Source organism: Xenopus tropicalis, chromosome 1, assembly GCF_000004195.4.
Source record: "Xenopus tropicalis strain Nigerian chromosome 1, UCB_Xtro_10.0, whole genome shotgun sequence".
NCBI classification, from domain to species: domain Eukaryota; kingdom Metazoa; phylum Chordata; class Amphibia; order Anura; family Pipidae; genus Xenopus; species Xenopus tropicalis.
In genome coordinates, this window is record NC_030677.2 from 120,078,790 (window position 1) to 120,104,776 (window position 25,987).

At 37.4% G+C, this 25,987-nt stretch overlaps 1 protein-coding gene across 2 annotated transcripts in view; it reads right to left on the reverse strand.

The window, feature by feature from the left end:
• The window catches only part of abca1 (ATP binding cassette subfamily A member 1), a 75,588-nt gene extending 59,818 nt beyond the window's left edge, over nt 1-15,770 (reverse strand). Inside the window, exon 1 of one of the 2 annotated variants that reach the window (XM_004910859.4) lies at nt 15,459-15,770. The gene's annotated coding sequence lies outside the window, so the exon portion shown is untranslated. The remainder of the gene's footprint in view (nt 1-15,458) is intronic. The other variant, XM_004910860.4, reaches the window with a different exon arrangement.
• Between the last annotated feature and the right edge of the window lie 10,217 nt (nt 15,771-25,987).

Sequence of the window (25,987 nt, forward strand, 5' to 3'; positions counted from 1 at the left end):
CAGTCTATATGCAGCCTTATGTCATTCCCCCCCATGAAATAGTATGTGAAAAGAATGGAACCAGCAGTGAAAGTCACAGTTGCCTGTTGAACAGGTGCTCCAAAACCATTCGCTAGCAATCTCAAACCCATTGTAGTGCGCTTCTGCTGAAGTTCAATTGTTTTTTTTTTTAAATTGGTTTGAACATATCCTGTTCAACGATGATTACCAAGACAGCAAGGTTGGCAAACCTTGGTCATAACAGGAAAAGTCAGTTTCACAACTGTTTTCCAACCTTGACAGATGGACACAGAAAAAGATCAGTGGCATAGCTGTTTGACAGTACTATTGCACAGAACTGCCATCAATGTGTGCACTCCTTTCTGGGAAAAGGAGATATCTTTTGGATTCAGACCAAAGAATTGTGTGTGGGGGTCTGTTAAAATTATATGGTCCAAAGGTCATAAGCAAAAAAGGTTCCACTTCACAGAACAGTGCTAACAACCCACATTTCGCAGCTTACATTCTGTGACTGGGAAAATTAATTTTTTTAATGTCCCAATGGTTTTGCCTGATGGAAATAATGAAAGCTACATGTAGAAAAAATAGATGAGAAAGAGATTCTTATATAAAAACGAACAACAAATGAACAGGTATATAAAACTTTCAGTTTTGTGCAGCTTAATTCCAAATTTGTACTGTATTTTATTAGATATTGTATATTTTACTTGTTATGTTATGTTGTTATATTGTATATATTACTTGTTATGAGCTTTTGCAGGTATTAATAATCTTGGCAATTTGATGTCATTTTTGCATTAACAATCCTTTACTATATCCTAACATCATCTCAGGGATTAGGTATTAAATTTTGAATACATTTTCCTAAATGTTAATATTCATGATAGTATGGATAATTTTATTTGAGCTCTTGATATAGAGACTCACAGGGCTAATAGCTTTACTTCACTCACACTTTCTATTTCTTAGTTGCCAGACAGAAGCCACTGTATCTAAGTTAGCTCATTTATATATCTATGTTATTTGTCCATAGGTATTGTGACCTCTTCCTGTAACATTTTAATACGGTGGCACGTCTTCTTTTGTTTTCCATACTTTCTCTAGGGGCATGTGTCTGGGAAACCTTGGGTCAATAAGCCAAGTAAGAGTTCTGCCTTAGAGAGACAACCCTTTTAGTGAAAGTTGGGGAACAGGGAACCCATGAATGCGGTTTAGTCAAATTACAGGACTAGATTTGTAAGGAGTAAATTCTAGAAACGTAATATAGTAAGGCAAGCTAGAAAGAGCAGCCTTGAGCTCCAACAAGGATTTATAGCTGGGGGTAGATCTTCCTTTGGCACTCCTAGCCTTAAGTAAAGGGGCCGCTGTACTAAAGAGGGATTCAGGTTAAATTCATGCACTGAACCATTTCTGCTGTAGGGAACCTGGGGTACTATTGCTAGAAACACTAATCTACCAACCCATCTTCAGTGGGGTTGCAGAACTGCTCTACCTATCTGACTACAACCTCATTTGCTTGTAAGTATTAGCCCTGTGGCTAATCTTTGACAATAAATTAAGTTCTGTTTTGCTTACAAGAACCTCTGGAGTCCTCTACTTTTATTTCTACACAGCAGTGGGGAGGTGTAGTTTCAGTGCAAAGTCCTAATTGCATATAAGGGCAAAAGCACAATACGCGTAGGGTCTGCTTATCTCCAAAAGGATATTGGAAACTTTTGCCCTAAGACTACCTGCATGGGGGAACTACCTGGGCTACCTGCAATGTGGGAAAGCTAAAATCAACACAGCGACAAAATACTCTTGGAGTTGTTTTTTTTTTTTTAAGAATATTAATGGTAGGGTTTCCACCTAACCTTTATGTATACTTTAAGCTGTTAAGAGTAAAGATAACAAGAGAGATATTGACAGACTAGTAATTATTACCTCTTTATAAGATATACAAGTAACTCCCTATGATTATGTACATTTATGGAACATTGCTATATTAGTCTATTGTGCATCTTGTTATTCATCTCATTATATGCTTTCATGTGCTTTGCCTTTCCATTCTTTTTCATATTTTATTCTTACTGTACTTACTAATATATTCTATACTGCAACTAAATTCGTGTATGTAGTACTACTGGCACCCAACGCAGAAGGTAAGCTAGCACTCACTTTTTAACAAATGAACTGTATGATGAAGCCATTATTTGATGTACAGAATAAGCAGTCCACACATATCAATTTCAATTGCACTTTAAATTTATATGATAAGAAGCATTTATTTCTTGAAAGATTAATTATCCTATACATTGGTTACATTTGCACCACTACTACTTTTTTATGGATTACTGTATATTGGTTTGGTGCTATTATAAGAACAGGATGTATGCCTAGCCAAATGGGTGTAGTAGCTGGTTTTTACCGAATGATTCTGCATTCAGAACTTCATTTCTAAAGGCTTAAGAATGTATGATGATTTATTTTTGCACCTTGAGAATGACTACTTGCTGTATTAATACATTAAAGCATGAAAGCTGAATTTTATACTTTTTGTTTAAAATAGGTTTTTAAAAGGAGATGAATTCTTTCAGGTTACCCTTAGGGGGCTAATGTAGTAACATGCATTCACAGGAAAATACCAAGGCATAAAGACAAAAAATTACTCAAAGCCATTACAAGCTTACATGCCAGACATAACTCATTATGTGAACTACAGATGCCCATATACAACTGAATGAAAAAAGAACAATAAGAGTTTTTGAAGCCTACATATAGGAAATTTGATTCATCCTGACATTGTTATATAACATGTCTATGCATTAGTGGACACACCAAAGTACACACACTAGAATGCAGGGGAGGAGGGTGAGATAAAATTAGCAGCCTGGGAATGTGAGGAAAAGTTACCTAAAAAAAACTGAAAACAGATAGGAGAAACTGTCCAGCTAAAAGGATTTAGGAGCCAATTAAACACTCATATCTAGTCAGTAACCAACAGCAACCATTGGTGAGCTTTATTCTGCTAACTCCAGGTAGAATAATAAAAGCAAACATCTGAACAGGTGCTATTTTGCACAGTGTCTATAATAGATAAATATAATAAATTCACATGCAGTACAGTGTACGCACACATTTTTATCATCTGTTTATATATGGGATAGGATGAACCAAAAGTTACCAAGTACGAGTCTTATAAAGTTATCCATAGTACAATCCCTTTAAAGGAGAACAAAAGCCTAACTAAAGAAGTAGGCTACAAATGTTGCACATTATGTTTTGGGCTTCTGTACCAGCCCAAGGCAGCTACAGCCCTTTAGCAGGGAAGATTTGTGGCCCCAAAGATGCTCCCAGTAGCCCCCCATCTTCTTTTCAGCTGATTCCCTGCACATGCTCTGGGCTGCTGTCAGTTCTGAGCATAGGGACTGACTCTACTGACTGACTGACAATATACTGTATATATGGAATATAAATATCACAATATAAGGCTGATTAAAAATCAGTACAGATAATTACTACATTGAAGCTCAGAAACCAGAGCAACTAGCATCAAAATGTAATAATCAGACCTGTAGTATCTGCTTATATGACAGGCCAACCTCATTTTGTGCTTGATAAATTGTGACAACCCCTAAGCTCAGCTTCTCAGATTACACTGAGCATTTGCACTGTCCGGGACAGTTCTAACAGAATACAAGATGGGGGACTCCTGTGAGAACCGGAAAGAATTATATCATTACAACTATAGAGGTGCTGAAACTTTAGGCTGGTGCAGTCAGTTTAGTATATAAAATATGGCATTTCTAGCCATATTCATAGTTAGTGTTTAGTTCTCCTATAAGTGTATCTTACCTATCTTTAAAATGCTTTCTAAGCATTTTTTTTCCTTTCTAGTCATGCAGAGATGAACAAAGAGTGAAACGCACCGTCAATATTTATCCAGGTTCTCAAAACATATTCTCTGAGAGTTATCATGACTGTTTCCTGGAAATGTTTTTGTGATTGATATCACCAACACTAACACACCCATAAATATATATGACAATACATAGAAACAGACATATTATAGACAGATTATATTTTTAAGCTTTTCAGGCGAGCTTATGACAAACAATAGATTAAGTGAATCAGTGTGCAATAAAGGTAAGAGCTCACAAGTCAGATGAACATCTTTAAGCTGGCCATACATGCACCGATTTTCGGACCAGGCTCTAAATTACCATCCCGATAATTTTCATATCATGGCGAATGATCATTTAGTCAATTGTACAGGTTTAAAAATTTTGGTTAAATAACAGTAAAATCTGTGCATGTATTGTGTATCTGAAGATATCCTTGCGTGACCTACAATGCATTTCCGGGACGTAATTATTGTATGATTGATGTTTGACAAACATTTCATGTTTTGAACACCATCCAATTTGTTATTTTTAGGACATTATCCTACTATTTCAATCTGAATGTTAGTTTTAGATCATTGCATTTAAACTTACGATTGATATCCGAACTTTTGTCACAAGAAGACTAAAATCTGAATGTGTATTCACAAATACAAGCTATATTAAAGAAAAAGTTGGAAGTGTAAGTTGAAGTGCAGGAATATCAGGAGAACTAAGTTTTTATTGCCCAATCCCCACTGTGCTAATCCTTTTGTGTGCTAAGACTGTAGTGACAGGAATGCTAGTGTACACAAAAAGGGCAAAATTCCAAATAAATAAATACAAATTCTACTTTTAAAGATTCCAGGGCCAACCTAGAAAAGTGCTATTAGCCTCTTATAAGCCACCCTGAATATTATAAAGTATTACTCCAGAATCTAATATTTTCCTTTAGAAAAGCATTCACTTTAATAGGCTCTAAGTAGCAGCAACACTTCAAAGATGATTCAGTAAGAGTAACAAACTATTAAATATTAAAAAGCATATCTAAAAATAAACCTGCATGACTCTTCAGGGGGTATAAGCTGCTAAATGTCCTCGTTAAGAGAATCTTTAATCTATGTGAGCTGCCCACCTCACCTATGCCCAGGCTATATCTACTAATGTATGCACTTATAGCTAAGGAGCTACAGATATCAAACTGGATAATTATATCTAATGGAATAATGTCTGTCTGCCCAAGATTACCTATGTTCTATAAAAGATGTGCAATGTCTGTAAAACCAATGACTACTTTATAAGGGCTACTCATAGTATGGTACACAGTCATGCTGTGTATAGTTATGGCAAAATGGAACGATTTTAAAAATATTTAAGACAAAAGCTAGTTGGCCAAATAGGTTATTTGTAATTACTGTTATTTCTGTTGGTACTTCCTTTATTATTTCTGTTGGTACTTCCTTTATGCATATTTTGACCCTTGTGGCAGGTGTTGGTCACCCAGCATAGCATGCAGTATCACAGGTATTAAAAAGAGGAAGATTTAGAAAAAATGCATATTTGTGTCTTTGAAGCCTATAGAGAAGTTAAAATGCCATTCAGTTTGAATACTAATTTAATGTGTAATTTAAAATGTAAACATTGTTACAAGGAGGTTGTGACTAAGTTAGAGCCTTTACTATATCCTTTACAAGAAATGACAGTTGGCTACATTTATATCTTTCTAGCCCCACATGCACTGTTCTGCTAAATACATTATTATATAATACAGATATGCCTGATAAACTTGAGTCACTGATGACTTACTCAGAAAGAATGAAAACAAAAGTTAGTTAAATGTAATAAAATTTAACAGTTCGGGTTGCCACCTGGTAGTTACGTTACCAGCCTGGCCAGTAAAAATGATGATTAATGTCAATGTTATTAATGAAATTATGATTAATGTCAATGTTATTAACAAAGAGAAAAGAAAAAAAAATGGCAACCTTAGTTACGGTGTACATTATTCCTTACATAGTATCCACTTCTCTGGTGACACTTTCCACTGTGTAGTGGAATCTCTTCAGTTGAAATAGGTATAGATATAGGTATAGAGAATCTGTTTAGCAATTTGTGAAGTATAAGAAAGAGAACATCTAAATTTTAACTTGTAGTAGGCTTTAGTAGGCTCAAGAAAACAAACACTATAATGTAGTGTTTGGTCAAATTTTTTTCACTGTGCTGTTTTTTTTCACATATCTTTGCCCCTTGTGTATAGGGGAGATCATTGTCAACATACACTTACATATAATATCAGCACTTTCCCTTCTATTTTTAGCTCTTAACACACTGAGCAGTGGATGACTGTCTCCAATCAATACATTTGTGCTCATTTGAGGGTTTTTGAAGGTTACTAAATGTACTTTGCATGTCAGCATTAACCCTACACTGCCAGATAGTCTGTAGGTCATTTTTAGGGTAAACAAGATGTAACAGGAGAGTTGCACTAAATCCTGGCAATTGCAAGTCCATCTGACCCTATGTTGAAATTCAACTTTTCCCAGCCTCCACTATATCCTGTTTATTTCCGCTCTTTATCTCTCCTTTTGCTATTTATTTATGCAACAAATTTTCCTAATCCTCATCATAAGTCTTTGGCAGTTGATCAGTTTATGTATTGTTATTCCATTTCAGGCACAGATATCACGTCACCCTTCATATATCATTGAACAAAAGCTGATGGGGATTCTGGGAGCTGTAGTGCAAAAAAGCATCTGGAATGGTGCAGCTTGTCCATTACTGCTGTCAGGGGATTCTGTGAGTTACAGCTCAGTTTGATGTGCCTTATTTATACATATTTCTTTCTTTTCAACATTGTGTCTTCCTGTACTAATCAGACCCCTCAGTTTTAAAAGGTGGACATTCTTCTTTGCATTTAGGCCAGCAGTCCAAATGATAACGATAGCAGGAACTGAAAAGAAGCTTTAACTCCTCTTTAAACAACGTATTTTCTCTACAGGTGAAAAAATGAGGATAAAACATAATTTTACCCTGTAATTCCCCAAGGGTATGCGCATTGACAAAAGTGCACAAATGGTGGGTTTTGAAATCATCCATGTGGCATTTTGTATACACACAGGGTAGTGGGGGGGGGGCAAATCAGCAGTTTCTCTATCACTGAAGCAAACGCATGGTGTGACACCTGCTTAAAAAGAGCATCACAGTCTAAAAGAGACAACATAGACCTATTTGAAAAATGAGATAAATGGGCTTTTATTGAAAATGTTTTCCACCTGTCCCATTGTAATACAAAGTGAAAACCGACCTTGGTTTTGTTATACATTATGATTTCCCCTTAAAATCACAATAGGTACACCGGTTACAAATTGTGCATAGAAGCCAGAAAAACAGAATTCCTATAATTAATTATTCTAAAATAATAGAGCCATACCATGCAATCTAGTTATTTACAGTCAGTATGCTATGCCTGAATTAGTTGATGGGGCTTGACATTCTACTTCCCAGCAACCCAATCACAGAGTCCAAATCAGAGCCTAGCAAGCTGAAAAAATATAATGGGCAGCTGTAAACCAACTAAAGTGTAAGTGAACAAAAAAATGTGAGAGGCATCTTCAATGTCACTGCCAGGCAGATCAGATAAGGAGTCCAATATTATAAAGGAGAAACTGAGTGGGTGTACAATTATGCCAGAGGTGCAAGTAGATGTACAGTACAGAAAGATGTACAGATACAATGCAGTGCTCTGTGGCATATTAAACAATATTTTTATAGTGCACTGGCTAAATTTATGGGTACTTTGAGCCCACTGTACACTGGAAGTGATCTTGTGGTAGAATCCCTGTTCTTTCTATTATTAGGACATGGGAGTAAGTGCAACTTGAAACCTTCTACTGCAGCCCTGTTCTGCACTGATTTGTCCAACAAATATCTTGTATTTGCAAACTCACCCTATTCATTGGGATTATTATAACTACAGACATTACATGCTCTCTAAATCTTTGTCCAATAAACCAAAGATAGTTGATCTAAGATAAGTATTCAATTTAGTCCTTCTACAAGCACAGGTGTACAAAGAGTCTGGTGGCGTGAGAGCTGGGCAAAGGGCACCAACCGCCTTTTTTTTTTTAGCAAAGAGAGCCAAAGAGCATATGGCCAGCCCCAAACTTGTGTTTTAGGCTGCTGAGTGCAATTCTATTCTAATAATAAACACTGTTTAGATAATTTATGTTAGGTTGGGATCAAGCATTCAAGAATGAATTGAGGTATAAGGTATTGCATAATAAATTTTAAGCCAGACTTTAATGTCCAGTAATGTTAACTTATAAAAGCACATAGAGTTTTGCAAAACAACCGCACTTATATGCCCCCATTCACAAGTTACTATTCCTATATGAATTTGCTACAGAAAGATCAGAATATAAAATGCATCTTTATAGGCTGCCTTCCTTGACATTATGAAATCATACTGATAAATGACATTAGCTAGCTCAGAACATCTTAAATGTGTTACTGATTTCCACTAACTGCAGTATGCCTCAGACAGTGATGGGGTTTCAACAACAACGCCATTAGTCAGGAAGCAGCCGATTCCCAGAGGACACTGCCCAAAAGGGTTACAGCAACACTGCCAGGAAATGTTTAGCTTTATTTCGAATTAGTTCAGAATCTCATTTTGTGTTGCTAGCTTTAAACAGACAATCCATCCTAAGGCCTCTCCTGCTGCAGCTTAAGACTCCATTTGGGAAACCTTTTCATTATACAAGCTTCCCCTTAGCAAACTGGAATTGTGGTTCAGTGACAGTACCCCAGTTCATGAAAATGAGTGGCTTTCCCTGGCAGTGGCAACCAATGATTGTGCTATAGGGGGAGTATATGGTAATGTGCAACTGTTTTGTATCTGATTTAAATGCATGAAACAGAGAGATCTCTGTGAGCTTTAACACCGTGTAGGGGATCTTGTTTTTCAGCACATTCTGTGGCAGCTAATGTGACAAGACACCAATCAGTCACACAAGATACCTTCTTCAGAAAAACAACTGTTCATATAGTAATGTGAGAAAGTAACTAACAACCACCACTGTCATGAATGTGATGAATTAGAAAATATTAATTACATTTGCATTTTTTTGTGTAGCGGTATATAAGAAGTTTTGAATCGGCCAGTGTATGAATCAACCCATCACTTCACATCTTAGCACAAAAGTTGCTATATCCTTAGATGACTGTGATAAGGAATACATTCTGACTGGATGGATTCTGTTCTCAAGCTAGCCTTAGTTACCTCAACTAGAGCCTTGAAGAAAAAACCACCTATTCGGCAAAGACCTTGTTTTCTGTGCTGTGAACAAATATTTCTATGTGTGTACGCAGGTAAACTGGTAATGCCTATGCTCATATGTTTCTTATGATATATGCTACTGTCACAAAGTCTATATAAACCCTGTGCTGTCTTAGTTCTGACTATCTTTTGCTCAGAATCCACATCCATGTCTAATAAACCTTACCTATTTACCTCAAATGACTTTCTGTATCTGAAATTTCCATAACAATTGAAAAGCATTGTTGTATGAAACACGCAGTCTACAAATCTCCCCAAACTAAGCTTGGCTTGCAAACTTACACAATAGCACAGCTGTCACCATAATGTCACACATAAATACTTATCAGTAATGTGCTATAGGGTTCAGGGAAACATGGTTCTTCCAGAAGGCTTATTCCAAGGAGATTATGTCGATACATTACACATATGTAAATAATACACACTGGCATATGTGCAATGCAAGCCCAATTAGGAAAAATATAGTAAATATAAGGGAATATTAGTGTTAATGGCTACACAGTGCCTTACTTATCACTTTAGAAGAAGTGATCTGTGTGACAATAGTCTATACTTTCTGTTTTATCTGTAGTATTTATTTACCTCTTGTATTGTTATCGGTTGTATTTGTGTATGTAGTCAATGGGGCTGATTTACTTACCCACGAACGGGTCGAATGGAGTCCGATTGCGTTTTTTTCGTAATGATCGGTACTTTGCGATTTTTTCGTATGTTTTGCGATTTTTTCGGATTCTTTACGAATTTTTCGTTACCAATACGATTTTTGCGTAAAAACGCGAGTTTTCCTATCCATTACGAAAGTTGCGTAAAAAGTTGCGCATTTTGCGTAGCGTTAAAACTTACGCGAAAAATGCGCAACTTTTCGCGTAAGTTTTAACGCTACGAAAAATGCGCAACTTTTTACGCAACTTTCGTAATGGATACGAAAAACTCGCGTTTTTACGCAAAAATCGTATTGGTAACGAAAAATTCGTACAGAATCCGAAAAAATCGCAAAACATACGAAAAAGTCGCAAAATGTTCGTTTTCAAGTCTTCAACTTTTCCAATTCGGGTCGGATTCGTGGGTTAGTAAATCAGCCCCAATATGTTCAGTGTGTATACAAATTCATTGTAAAGCACTGCAGAACATGCTGGCGCTTTATAAATATATGTTAATAATAAACATTTGTAATTTATCCTGGTTGTGGGACAATGTAACATTATAAGTCCATGTTTCTTTCTCTAGCATACTTCATTCTTTACTTAAATCATAGCGGAAAGATAAATATTTCTTGAATACAATCTCTGCCTTTGATAATCCTGGTAGTTATGCAGACTGAGTAGGTTGATGTGATCTCATATTTTGTACAAATATTACAGTGCATCTGATACAGTTGTCAAACACAGCTTGATATTACTCCAGGAAAGAACAAAATCTGTTCACTGTTTATATCACCAAGCGCAAAGGTCTTGCCAACATTGTCATTTGGAATATCTGGGCTGGTGGGCATACGCATCAAGGATCTGACTGCAATGAGTATACTGTTCAAATGAACAAAAAGTGGCAGGAACTCCAGAAAAAAAAGATATCTCCCAGAGGGCAGTCTTGCACAGTCAAGGCAATCTTTATTGATGATATAGCATCAGCTTTGCCTTATGCATTTTGCTAAGCATTTACTTAGCACTTACTCATAGGCTAGAACACTGAACCTCCAGTCTTATTGGATTCATTGTCATGGCTATCATCCTGACACTGTAATGTGAACCAACGTGTATATATATGTTGTTAAATAAAAATGATTGTGCATATCAGATCAGCTGATAAGGTACAGCATTGCTCCTCACTTTTGCCAAATGAACCAACCTACAGTATTCCAAGCTTATATGCTGGATTTTTATAAGACAGCCATCAAGGTGTTAGGCATACTGCACAAACTCTAGGTACATTGCTACATACAGGCACACATAACCTGTGTATAATCAACATTATTTTAGGAAATGGAAGGGTGACATATGACAGTTTGCTAAATGGCACAAGGATTGGATGATATAACTCATATTCAGTTACACAACTACAAGCTCATAACACACAGTATTAAAAGTGAGAAGATGAGCCACTAGCAACTCTGCTGCCAACTACCATGTCAAATCATCCTGATAATAGGCAAGTAACTAATGCAGGTTGCAAATGGCCATATACAGTCAACTGTCTAACATACAGGTATGTTGCCCAGATTATAGTACATTTTTTGTCACATGAAGTCTATAGATTATTTTATGAAACAAGAAATCATTAAAATCCCTTGGAGGGTCACATCGAGTTGGCTTAGGGTGAAGACACACAGAACTACTTAGTAGCAACTACTTGTTAAGACTACTACATACCAGAAAATACCCTGCCATAGACAATACTGAGAGCTGCCTCTGTTAAAACACACATAGACAATCATCAATAAATGATCAGTATTGTCTGTTTTGGTAGTGATGACAAGTAGCTGCTACTAGTAGCTCTGTGTGTGTTCACCTGGAACAGCTCTGTGTTAAAAAATGTGCACATAGTTTGGGTAGTTTGTAACACAGGCGCCAATTTGTTCCAGTGCCATAACCCAAAGCAACCACACATTTACTTTCAAAGGCTAACTAGCAGCAACTCAAACAAAGCTAACTACTGTATTGATAAGTTAGGACATATCACACAACACTTTACAGAGAATTTAGAAACCACAGACAATAAAGCTCTTCTTCAATAATTAAACTGTAGCACTCTTTGGCTTGTACAGGTATGGGACCTGTTATCCAGAATGCTCGGGACCTGGAGTATTCTGGATAAGGGATCTTTCCGTAATTTGGATCTCCATAACTTAAGTCTGCTAAAAATCATTTAAATATTAAATAAACCTAAGAGGCTTGTTTTGCCTCCAATAAGGATTAATTATATCTTAGTTAGGATCAAGTACAAGGTTCTGTTTTATTATTACAGAGAAAATGGAAATCATTTTTAAAAATGTTAATTATTTGCTTATAATGGAGTCTATGAGAAATGGACTTTCTGTAATTCGGAACTTTCTGGATATAACTGTTTACTAAAGCAAGGAACAGCATCCAATATGTAAAGATACAATTTTCAGAAAAATACCCATCTCTGGACAAAATAGTAATTCATTATAAGCACCATAAAACAATTACAGAAACGTACAGTGTACAAGTGAATACAAAGCACATTTGAAAAACGAACACTGCTTTTTCTCACAAAAAGCTGCCTAAAAACTAAAATAGTTATAGGTTTTAGCAAAGGACCAGGAGGCCCCACAGACACAAGCATGTTAGTGACTTTTTTCATTGCATCCAAAATGTCATGGTGTCATTTACAAGTCCCTGACCTTGTCAAACCTTCTTGTTTGCCCAAGGTTTTATACAGTTTGACCTGGCTACAGTCTGCATGCTACACATAACCAAAAAACATAAGCTTTTTTTTTATATCCTGACAAGGTAAATAAAATTCAACAGTCTCAACTGAATAGCAATTATTTCTCAATACCGTCTTTCATTTAGCAATAAGCAATACATGGGGTAAAATATTACCTTTTATGTCCAGTATTTGAAAATCAATCTATGGCTACAAGTGTGCCTAGTTAAACATATGCAATTTCTGTAAGCATTTTAACTAGGGACGTTTAAAGGATGTTTGAAGCTTTTTCAATTCTTGGTTTCTACTGGTTTTAAGTTCAGCTTCCAGCATCAACCAACATCTAAGATAGGATGATGGGAGTTGCAGTGCAAAAACAGATCTGCAGGCTAAACATTCCTAGCAGCCCCAAGGTCTAGCTAAAATAACTTCCCTTAATGTTCCTACTTTTTACATTTCATATATACATACATATATATATATATATATAGTCGTATGCATACTTTTGGTGAGTAATACAAGTCTGGTCATGAACTAAATTAAACAAAAATGCACTGGGCCCAAAGGCGATAGGGGCCCTTCTGGCTTACATAAAGATTTTATGACTGAATGAGGCAAGTTTAGAGGGGGAGGATAAAGACAAACCTTATGGTCGATTTGCTACTACAAACAAATTCAATGTGAGAATCACCCTACAGAAACACATTCCCACTAACGTATACAGATTGCTGACTCTTCTAAGAAAAGTTATGCCAAGATAGGGCACGAGAGCCATTATAAATCATACAAATTGAACACATTCCATAACTAGGAGAGCTTCCTCTAGGGCTGGAAAACATCCTCTCGCTCTGCAATGCTAGTTACCCAGACAATGGATTTCATGTTGTTACCAGCTTTGCCCCTTATGTTAGTCTGTGTTTTTAAGCAAGCTGAATGTTTTTTTTTTTCAACATCTGCAAAGTCTTATAAGTGTACGGCACACAATCTTCCAGACTGTAACTCTCTCAGCAGCAGAAAATGCTTCAACCATATTTAGGGTCCTAATAACATAAGAAAAATGCCTTTGCCCCTACATACTACATTGCTACTACATATGCTATTACATATGCTATTATATATGCTATTATTCTGAATTTTGAAATCAACATTTCAACAGCCATGTCCAACCTTCAGAACAGTGGCATAACTAGCAGCTATTGTAACCCACAGCAAAATCATTGGATCATTGGACATTTTTTATGATAATAGATAAATCGCTTATCAGTCAGTGCCCTGCTGAGCCCCCTATTCACCCTCACTACTTCCTCTATAGTAACACCCCTGGGCCCTCCAATTGTTTATAGACAGCCTTTTTTAATGTATAAATGCAAAACACAATAAGTCTTAATCAATAAAAAGGAGATTTTGATTCAAGCTTTAGTCATGTGAACTAATGAAACCTGGGAATTAAATTGTCAGATATATTTGGTTTGCAGGATAAAGTGATTTTCTTAATCTAGACAATATGAACACTGCTAAGCAGACCCAAACTTTCTGCAGGCAGATGCACCCTGGTACCCTTTTCTATTTTGTGTGAGCACAGCTTGAATAGGAAAGGTTACTCTGGTGCAAATACTTCTTTCATTTGCAAGCAACTCAACAGCTCCAACTACTGGCCAAAGGAGAAGCAGCACGTCCCTAAGCGCCAGATAGTCACTGGGCAAATGTACTGTTGTGAAGTACTGATGTGAAAACAGCTCTAGGATAAGTACTGGGCTGGCCGCCCTTCAGTAGAAGCAGAGAATTATGTATGTACATTATATTCCCCTGCACCGAATGGTGACTTTTAAGGACAACAATTGCAATGGAACAGTGAACATACACAATATAAAAAAAATACAAAATAACAGTGCCATATACAGTTATATTCAGAGCATGTAACAAATCCCTGTCTGCTGTGTATTTCAGTATTTCTGCCGCTGTGCTTTCTACATCATAACATACTAACACAACGTAAACAAGATCCATCCTGCTGATGCGTACAGTCCTGTAATACACTACCTGCCATATACACCGCATCAGCACACAATGGCAACAGCACAAAGCAGTCATGGCAAACCCAGTTGTTTATGCAACCCGCATCTGCATTTGGTTGCCATTAAATGAAGGGTGTTGTAGTTCAAAGGCAGCTTGGAGATGGTCAAGCTTAATAGCAATCCCCTCCCCACTGCTGCCGCTCTCAAGTAAACAACCTGCAAGGTTCCATTTCAAGAGGATCGGATTTGCCATAGGATTTAAGAGGGGACCAGCGATAAAAGCGAGTCCCAGACTGATCCATATTAAAGGAGATTACATAGCCAGCGCTATAGAAGCTTACATCATATCACGGCTACACCAGTTTCCATAGCCAGCGGTTTACCAATTTTCAATAACCAGCGCTATAGCAGTTTACAAAAGTACACTACTTTACACAGCAGACGCTACAGCAGCGCTATCCAGGTTTATGTAGGCAGCGTTACCCAGTTTACAGTATACAGGCAGGAGTACACTGGAGCTTACTAAGCTATGGCTCCAGCAGCCCGGATCCCCAGCAGATGGAAGCAATAACAGAGGGGTCCTGTGCTGGGAGCCGGACAGGCTGCAGCATCTGCTCAGGGAGCGGATCAGTGACCTTGATTCTCTCAGGAAAGTGTCCAGAACACCGGCACCAAAGCTCCTGTACAGCGCGTACTAATTACTTACTGTCAATTCCACAGCACAAACTATTCATGAAATCAATGAGTATGAACACGGTCTACTCCGTGTATGTGAATGCGAAGTGGATTCATTGCCCTTGCCTATAGAATTATAACTCCGTATTAAATATATGAAAAGAAAGAAGCCAAAGCCTGTACCTTTGCCCCTTTCCTTAGCGGGATTGAGTAGGAAAGATCGCTGAAAAGAGTTGCCAGATCTTTGGCAATAAAGTCCTCCCGGTTAGAAATGCATAGAGCGAATGAATGTATCCCTCCCGGCTGTGTTCTTCAGTCTGGACAATGAGGATCTGCTGGTTGCCTTCTTGTGTTCGGAGTGTATATGTTTTCTCAATATCTCCCCCTCTCTGCCTCTGAGAGAAGAAGAGAAAAAAAAACTCGAAGGTTTTTAACCCGGAGTTCCTTTTATAGATTGACTGGCTGAGCTGTACAGGAGAGGTTACTATCGGTCATATCTGCCTGCTGCCTGCCTCTTTCTCTGTTTATATGGCTCAGTCAGTCACTGGAAGCACGTGTAGCCAGGCTCCGCCCCTTAAGTGGGCGACTTCACTGTGCGCTTGGCTTAGTGCCTGCCTTGTCTGCTGTAGGACAGAGCTGCGCTGCCTGGCACCGGTTCTTTTGTTTGATAGGTAGTGCAAAGCTAATGAGTAAGAGAAGGCATCCGGATATGAAACTTATTGCTTGCTGCTTTGTTAACACTGCTTGGAGAATTAGTACTTTTAGATTGTAGTTTAATTAAACTTTACTGACCACCCCCCCAGCAAAATATTTTAGGGAACCCAAACTAATGAAGTGATCTACAAACAATTGTTTTTTTTATGATTATTTAGGAGCACATGAGGCCCACATCCTGTCAACCTTCTTTTGGACTTTTTGGTTCAAACTGCCTTCTCACATTTAGTCAGGGTCCCTTTAGTTCATAACTAGTTTACATATATGCAAATTCAATCTAGTGTAGGACATCAAAATTAGTGTTTACCCCAAATGACACCCTAATGGCGGGCTACTAACTCACACCGTGCGTCCTTAGCTTAAAAGACCTTTAAAGGAGAAGGAAAGGCAAAATCACTTGGGGGTGCCAAAATGTTAGGGACCCCCAAGTGACTTTAATCGCTTACCTTTTCCCCCGGGCTGGTGCCCCTGTTTGGAGAGAACAGCACCAGCCCGGGGTAGCTGCCAGCGCTTCCTCCTTCCGTCTTCACGAGCGCGCGCACGCGCAGTAGAATGAAATGCCGAACTTTAACAGAGAAGTCGGCTTTTCACTCTACTGCGCATGCGCCTAACGTGTAGTCGCAGCGAAACGAAGGCGGAAGGAGGAAGCGTATCGCTCCAGGTACCCTGGGCTGGTGCTGTTTTCTCCTAACAGGGGCACCAGCCTGGGGTACTAGGTAAGCGATTAAAGTCACTTGGGGGTGCCTAACATTTAGCACCCCCAAGTGACTTAGCCTTTCCTTCTCCTTTAAAGGACGTCAACCTCAAAAATAATTTTTTTGCCTAAGAAAATTAAATACCAAGCAACTTTCCAATTATTTTTAGTTCTTTAAAAGTTATTTGTAAATGTAAAATGTGCTATTAAAAGCAGCATTTGCCGAACTCCTGGTTGTTACTTTTTAAACAAATGTTGCAAAGGTCAGTCTCCTCCAGTAAGACAGGTCAATCAATCTGCTCTCTTGCTTTACATTGTTTCAAATGCCAGAGCCACCAGGGCAGAGAATAGAAAAGGTAAACACTGCTTTTAAAGAGGACCTGTCACTCTAAGAAATAATGCCAAATCCTTTTCTATCGTGTCAGTAGAGCAAAATAAACTTTACTTACACTATATACATTATTATTATTATTGTTCCCTTCAGTCTTGGAATTTACAGTCACAGCCAGCTGGCCGGCGCCATTTTGTAATCACTGTTATTAAGGCCTCTATATATATGATTGACAGCTCAGATTTTTAAATACATTTATAACAGGTATGGGTGATTTAATAAAAAAAAGAACTTGGGTTTCATGTTTAATTTTTAAAGGACTTTTTTCATACAGCTTTTTATGTGTGGGTGACAGGTCCCCTTTAATAGCAATTATATATATAAATAAGTAAAAAACCATTGCAAATTTGTAATAAATGTATACTGCAAAGTTGCTTAGAATTCTGTTTTCTTTTATTAGGCAAAAATTATAATTAAAACTAATCAATTTTGTTGCAGCTGTTCAGAATAGATGGTTTCAAACATTAAAACATGACAATTTGTTATAACCACAATCAAGGTCCTATGTGTGCCTGTGTGTGTATAGAGATGGGTGCAAAATTAACTTTGGGATCTACTGGTCTATTTCCATCTGCCTTCCTCTTTTCCCACATCCTTTATATTTGAATAGGTGGCCTATTCTAGCAAGAGTAGTTGGTTCTAAGCATTGTGGCCTCAAGTCCAGGACTTGTAAGTGAATATTGTGTGGGTGGAAGAAAGTGCACACTGGGATCCACTGGCCTATTTTACATCCTTTTGTTCACCTACCTCTTGCCAACATTCAAGGGCACCAGTCTGGGTAAGTTTTCTGCAGGGCGGACCGTTTCTACCTTCCCCTTGCTTCTCAAACATCTCCATATATGGAACAATCACTCTTGACCTAACTTATTCAAACTCTACTTTTATTAACTTAGGGTACAATATATACTGTATCTCACTACCTACGGTCAGATTGGGCAGAGGAAGAGCTATAATCTCTTCAAAAGACAGAATGCGCAGGAATACTTAAATACTCTGTTATTTATCTTAATAAAGCATCTCCAACAGCTTATCATATATCTTGGAATTTTCCCAGTATTGTATCAAATAACCCAAAATGCTTAGTAAGGACATTACACAGTTCTGAAAGCTACATAATGTATCTCACAGCCCTCAGCTGTCATCACATATTTCACAATAACCTATGAGTGCATCTTATAGTTTAGAGTAATTGGGCAACAGTAGATGCCATAGATCAGTGTAATCCCATTCTCTGCACAAAGTCCTCAAGTAATGCACTATATAGCTCAGAGTGTTAAAGCGGGGTATTGTTTAACCCAGTGTAAGCCTAAAAGCAACCATAGTAAATGATTTAGCCTAGAAAACCCCAAAAGTGCATCACACAGCCAATTACATCACAAAGACTCACTAGCAGTGCAGTATATAATATTTCGGAATACCCTCAACCATAAATGTTTCCATTAGGGTCAAAGTCATTAACCAAAAACAACATGTTTCAGAGGTGACAACTTTCTCATGTGGTTGTCTAAAGAGATCAGAAAAAATGTGCCGAAAAATATTGAAGTGGCCTGTTGAGACAGCCCGACTCACATAACTGTTCACTGTGCATGCAAAATCTTACTAGGAAGGGAAATAGTAAAGAAACAGGGAAATAACATATCATTATGGGAGTGCAGAGGGAGGGGTCCAAAACTGGGTAACTTCTGGGGAACCTGGGGATCTGACAGGTATGCTGTTTTTTTTAGAATAAGCCTGGGTTTCTAGACTAAGGACCTTGAGAAAGGTCTTAATATGGACTGAAATGTCATGCTGGCTGTATTCTCACATGAATACAATTTTTGGATTATCAAAAATTCCCAGAGTTGTTGGTCTTTTTGAACAATCTATATTTTTTCACCATGCACCAGGGTGAAATGTTGAGGGAGCGTGACACCCATCAAGGTATTTAAACATATTTAAATTGTACTTACAATTCACAGAGAGCAGAATAAATCACATTACATTGCCTGTACTCATTACCCAGCATACCCTACGAGCCCCCAAATGAATATATGTATATATAATGTGTGTCTCGCTTGCTGAGCTTCAACTCCCAAAAGGAAATAAATTCCAGGTGGAAGTAGGTGGGACTTCTACATTCAGAGAAATAAGAATATATTACCTTACGCTGCATTTGGCCCAGCTGTATCCAACTGTCCCACCTAGGTACCCATTACAGACTGACAGCTACAAATTACAGACAGCCTTACTGGTGCCAACAGGGCATTAAATATCACAAAAGAATCGCCAGTGTTAAGAATTAGAAATTAACATGAATATTGTGTTGACTGTGAACTATACACATATTGTTCTGTTGGGCTTGCTCAGCCTTCAAATACAGATCTAAGAGAAAGCTCTGTGTGTTGCATATATGTTGCAGCACCACTGTGGTAAAATGGCGTGGCAATGTCTGTCATCCATTTTTGATGTTTCCGTTTCCTGGCCAGCCTCTTTATGTCATTTGCGGAGTGTGTGCATGGTAAGCACTTAAAGAAAAACAATACCTTTAGAATGAATACCTTGAGCCACCATTTTATGATGGACTGTGTGTTCCCTCAGGGGGAAATAATGTAGCTCTTTCTGTAACAAGAAGAAGTGTCAGAGCAAAAGATAAAACTCTGCACATTTATTTGTTGATACCTAACATTAGTATGTGTGAGCACATTGAATTGTACGAACCAAGGGTGACCTTTAGTATTAAAAGTGGAAGTTTTACAGGTGGATGGTTCTATGCAATATATTTTTTATAGAGACCTGCAGCAGCATAACTTTCCTTTAAATGTGAGGCATTATATTTTCCATCTCTTAGTGAGATTTTCTGTCTCATGCCCTGTGAGATGTTCATTCATTGCATTTAGAGCCATTTCTCTGTATGTAGAACATTGTTACTGGCTACAAATCTTTGGTGTGCTATCATTAATAATGCTTTAGCTGCGGCTGGTAATGGAGAATATTGACAGAACAAAAAACTATATGTTTTGAAGAGAGCAAAGAATGAATAGCATGTATAGCCTAATTGTGGCAGTCTCCTCTTATTTGTGTGACAGATGGGCTTCTGTAGTTATAGACTTTGTGTTGGACATATTTTTCGGAGCTGAGCTGTTTGCCTATTGTAGTTTTGCAAACAGGAGAGTGGAATAGGAGCAGCTGTTATCCGCAGGTCACTGTTTATAGAGAGGACGCTGTGTGACTTATACTGTATATAATATAATAATGTTTTTAAATCCATTGTATCTTTTTTCAACAACTGATATTTATGTATGTCTAGGCAAGTTTAACAATCAGATGAGATTAATTTAGTTATGGTAAATGTGTAATACATAAAATTATTCAGTGAAGGCATTCAATTCAAGTTAGGGCCCCCAGGTGAATAAAACAGTGCCAGCCCATTTAAGCTGGTGCTACAGCTTTAGCAGTCTCATCATAATATTTTGTAGGGAACCCATGGGGTTTACTTCCCCTAATGGCTCAGAAAGTCCTGGTTAGTGGGGAGGGGAGAGTATACATTTGGGAGGAGGTATAATATTGACACAATGGTGTTATGACAAGTTTCTGTCCATTATTATTTAATGTGGAGATTATGTGGCTCTTTTTCTTTGGCTTTACCTGTTGCCAGGTGTGTATGCTGCAGGGAGCAGAAGGAATAAGTAAAAAAATTGTTCTCTGAGGAAAACAGTCAAGGAGCAATGAGGCATTAGACAGTGACAGTTTAGGTATTAGACAGTGACATTAAAACTTCTGTCATAGTACACCCCAGGGGTGTGAGGCAGACAGCTTAGCAAAGAACAGCACTTGGCTCCAACAAGGATAAGATAAAATTGTACCAGTCCAGAGACTTTTCTAACTAAGTGCCACTATCTTAAAAGTATTTGTCAAGGCTCCCTTGTACTTTATTCACACTTGTAGACTTGTGTATGCACAAGCTGTGAATACAGTGACACATAGAAGTTAGCAACCCACATGTCATGAGTGTGATGATTCAATCCTGGATTTTTTTAATTCCTCTTCACACTAAATGGTCAAGTTATACTGAGAAAATATGTATTTGATTCTAAAAGTCAGAGCATTCATCCTCTTTTATATGCTTTTCAGCAAAAATTCTGCATTTAAAATGATGTAGGTGGACACCTGCAGGGAGAGTTTTCTTCCTCAAGAGATATACCCTCACAAACAATTCAAAATGTTTTTTTTTTCCAAAATCTTTCTTTTATTGGTTTTTCATTCAAAGAGGGGGGGGGGTACAGAAGAGAAAAAGGAGGGGGGGGGGACAATTCAAAATGTTTAATTAACTTTGGGAAGTTGCTTAGAATTTTCTTTCATTATGCAAAAAAAAAATCTTTTTTAGGTGGAGTCCCTTTAATATGTGTACTTGTTATTTTTATAGTTGATATATGCTATGGTCTGGAAAACTATACCCCTAACAATGTAGGTCTCTACAAAGATATATTGCATAAAACAGCTCTTATGTAAAACCCTGCTTCATCTAATAAACCATGTTCATAAAAATATACTTTTTTTAGTAGTATGTGCCATTGGATAATCGTAAATAGAAAATTGCTATTTTAAATACTATGCGCCGATCCCTGGCTGGGATCATATGATTCACGGTGCACAGAAACAAGTCAATGGCACACATACTGTACATGTTAGGTCACATCAGACAATTCATGAACAAAGTTCTGTCCTTTGCTCCCACACTTCTTTCTGTATTATTTTCTGTCAGTTGATCTCTGAGGGAGCACACAGACCATCCCAAACTGGTGGCTCAATGGATAAGATGTAAAAGGGCAATATTTACTAAAATATACAGTATATATATATATATATATATATATATTCTAGTTTGGTAAGATTCTTAAATAGGCCACTTAATATGATAGAAACTACTTATTGGTTAAGTATTCATGCTGGGGGTATAATTTTCACTTAAGGGTTAATTATAACATTTTTCCTCAATCACAAAGTCACAATGTAACATTTTCTCCCAGAATTACACCTTAATTTTGTCCACAATTCAACCTTATTTGGACTGGGCTCATTTACTGAAAGTACCAAAAATCTGCTTAATTCCTCATGTTTTTGCCCATAATGCAATATTGCTCCCCAGAATTTTTACTTAATTGTGGTTTCTGCGCTGGGCACAAATTTCCAATAGATGCCAGTATCTTAAATATTTGTGTTAATATATTGTATGCAAATTGGCATAGCCTCCTGACAGTTAAGGGGGACCATGCAGACAGGACACACTGGATTTTGACTTACACAATCTTCAATTGCATGTGATTTAACTAGAGCAACTGAAGTGGTAGGCACAGTGCTTACTTTTGCTGGAGGGTGCTTTGGATTAAGCTTCATGCAATGTAGGTGCAAAGGCAAAATTGCTGCAGAGTAGCTGCTAGTAAAGATTAACACCAATTGGAGCAAGAAAGTTGAATAAGGTGTTCTGTTGGTTGCAGTTTTGCCATTTTTGCCACCGTAAATGAGCCCTAAATCCAACAATATGCTGAATAGTCTAACCATCCACCAAGCAAGCAAGCACTCTTACCTACATTAAGTCAACTGAACTACATGTATGATATGACAAAAATGCAAACAATGAATTTGCAGTGGATCATTTTGGCTGTAGTGAAAATGAAAATATTCAGCCTCCATTTTCAACAGTTTTGCCCAGCTTTTGCTTAGAAAATCATGGGGAGTTACAATGTGTGAATTATCTGGCATAAATTAAAGGTGTCCTGATGCTGACCAATTTTTGTAATATTAGGTTGTATATGATCAAACTGCGGGGGGGGGGGGGGGGGGCTGATTATTCAATCCACTTCAGCCCCACCCTGCTACATTTTTTTCTAATCTGTGGGTTGCCATTTTGGGGAGTCCAAACCACAGGATAGCAGGGAAGTTTCATAGCAAATAGTGGTTTATTTAGGCTGAAAGCTTATTTACAGTTCTAAATAAGTGCAGTCAGTCTGAAGGCCAAGGACAGTGAGATGTAGGGTTATCACTTATTTACAGACCAGGTTATTATTTTATAACTAAAGGAGAATAATTGATATCACTGTTTTCTTTTGGGAGAATCATTGCTCATTATTTTTCATTACAAATGAGCCCTTTAATAAATTAACAAAAGTGTGGGGATTTGTAAAGATACCAAACAGTCTGCACTATATGCCAGATGACAGCTTTGTACTGAGTACTGAGTAAGACTAGCATCTTGCCTTCTCCTCACCTTTATCATTTGCTTTATACTATCACTATAACACTTCCAGTAAATTAATTCTAACAGAATTTCCAAGTCATAGGGGCAGGAATTAGCTGTGCTTATGATTACAGTAGTTGGTGTCATCTACAGTGATGCACACCTAAAATCTTGGTTTCTATTTATGATCCCAGAATATGAGTTCATTTTAAAGACATTTGCAGTTATAATTAGATAAAGGCCACTGAAGGGATATTTTGGTCCTTACTTCACAGAAAATTGATTAAAAAATCATTTAGTGAGTCCATGTTTGGTAGGTCCATATCTGACAAAACATTCCCAAGGTGTAAAAGAAATGCATTACAGGCATGACACACACAGCAATTTTCTCACTAGTACAGTCACTTTAGGAAACACCACATCGATCTGTAATGCCAGGAACAAGGCTCAGGAAAAAATTGAATGTGCTAGCTCACAGATAAAATCATCACCTGTACCATGGTCCTTATACAGTATATACTTGCATCCAGACATATTGAATATTCTGATGTTCAGTCTTCACCAAAACAGAACAAGTTTAAGGCAATATTTTGGTATTTCTATTTCTGTGTAGAAGTAGCATCAGCTACTTCAGTATATGGGAATCAACAAGTATAACTGGACAAGATTTGCAAGCAAGAAACACTATAGTAAGCATCACAAAAACTCTTAGTAGGGATGCATACAAGGTCCAATATGTCACTCAGTTTTGCTCAGTATCAGTTTTTACAGATACAGGTATGTGGATGGTGCCTTAGAGATATTAGTCACCAGTTAAATAAGATCTAATTAATCAATCCCTTGATCCTTTGACTGCTCCTTCTCCAGAAAATGTGGAGGGTTGTGGTTATACACAGATTTTTTTTTAGCAGGGTAAGGAGTGGCAAAAATACAGTAGGTAAGGAAGAAATATTAAATCATTCCTGTTGCTGCTATTTTAAACTTTTCAATTAATGATTGATTTGGTTCAGCCATGCTTAAGACTTGATACCATAAAGGTAAATTATAACACTACAAATTCTTCTTGTGGCCAAAATACTACCCCACCAAAACAAAAAAACATATTAATACACTATGGCCTAAAACAAAACAAAAAACAGGCCAACAAAACACTTGGGCACACTTAAACACCATACATAGTTCATTGTGTTGTCTTGTACCTAGTGCCAATTGGCCATTGTGCCTATTCCTATAACACCAGATACACATGGGAGCCCTATACTTTACAGGTGTCACTGAATAGACAGTCAATACAAGACGCTGTTGGAACACTAAGCTAGCTTCCTTTCTTTGTTTTCCTTTTTTTTTGCGACTGTGAAAATTGAACTTAATTGAAGGACATCCCTCGACTTGTGCGGCATATTACAACATTTCTTGTGCCTAGCAAACTCTTCAGTAGGCATCATTTTGCTGCACTTCTGAGGAAAACTGGAGTATTGTGGAGGGTAAAATGGATAATCTGCAGCAATTGTATTGCTCCTGCTAGTCCCAATTCTTTGGTATTTATCAAATTGCTTTTAACACAACTTTCTGCACTCTCAGCACTCACGTGTTTGAGAGGATAGCATTCAGCTCATCCAAGGAAAGGATGAATGGGGAAGTTTAATTTATAGCACACGTGATTTGTTATATGTGTAATTAGTAACACGTTTATGGTGATTACAGTCACACCCATTTGTCTGGTTATTCAAGGAAAGCCATGAATATTATTTAGTCACATACACGTCACTTCTAAATTGTAAAACAAAAACCCAAACGGAATGTGTAATTAAAGACAGGCAATGTTTGTTTTGTAGGTATGGGATATGTTATCTGGAATGCTTGGGATCATTTTGTGTGGAAGGTTTTTCCTAAAATTTGGATCACAATATGGTATCTTAAGGCTACTACAGTGTGCCACTGCTCTAAGAGAATACATTTTAGGCAATAGACAGAGATATGTAGTGGCCAGACAGCAAGTTATCAATAGAGGCTTACATAAGAGTACCCTGATACAGAAAGAAGATAAACCAAGAAGGAAATAAATATTCATTCAATTTTTTATATTTTGTATAGACAAATAGCAACAGAATTGTGCATTAACTATATAAATGACTATAAAAACAATTGAATAAAAAAGGTCATTATAGAGACACAGTGATGGGGATACCTAGACTGTAATATTCTCAGATACATGTCCTGATGTATTGTAATATGTTTTTAGTGCTTGGCCATTTGTGTACTGTTACCCTGTGAAATATGTTTTCAGTGCTTGGCAATTCGTGTACTGTTACCATGTAAAAAGGGGTGATTGTGGCATCGCTGGCTCTGTACCACTTTGTAATGCAATCTGGACATCTGAAAGTACAATGCTAACCCAAGTCCTTGTATTTCCAGTTTGACTTCAGGCAAAGCAAAAAATTGATTCACAATATGGGCACCTAAAAGGACAAAAAATAAAGCTTTTATTTAGAGAGTTGCTTTATTCCAAAATAATCCTATGATATACCTAAACAACCATTATAACTTTAGTCAGGCAATTCGGCTACTGAAGGTGAAGCAACACACTCAGGCTTCAATAAGAAAAAAATCTCTAATAAATGAATCTGAACCTTGGTGATAAACTATGGCAACCAATATTTTACATTAATTGTACAGGTATGGGATCTATTATCTAGGGA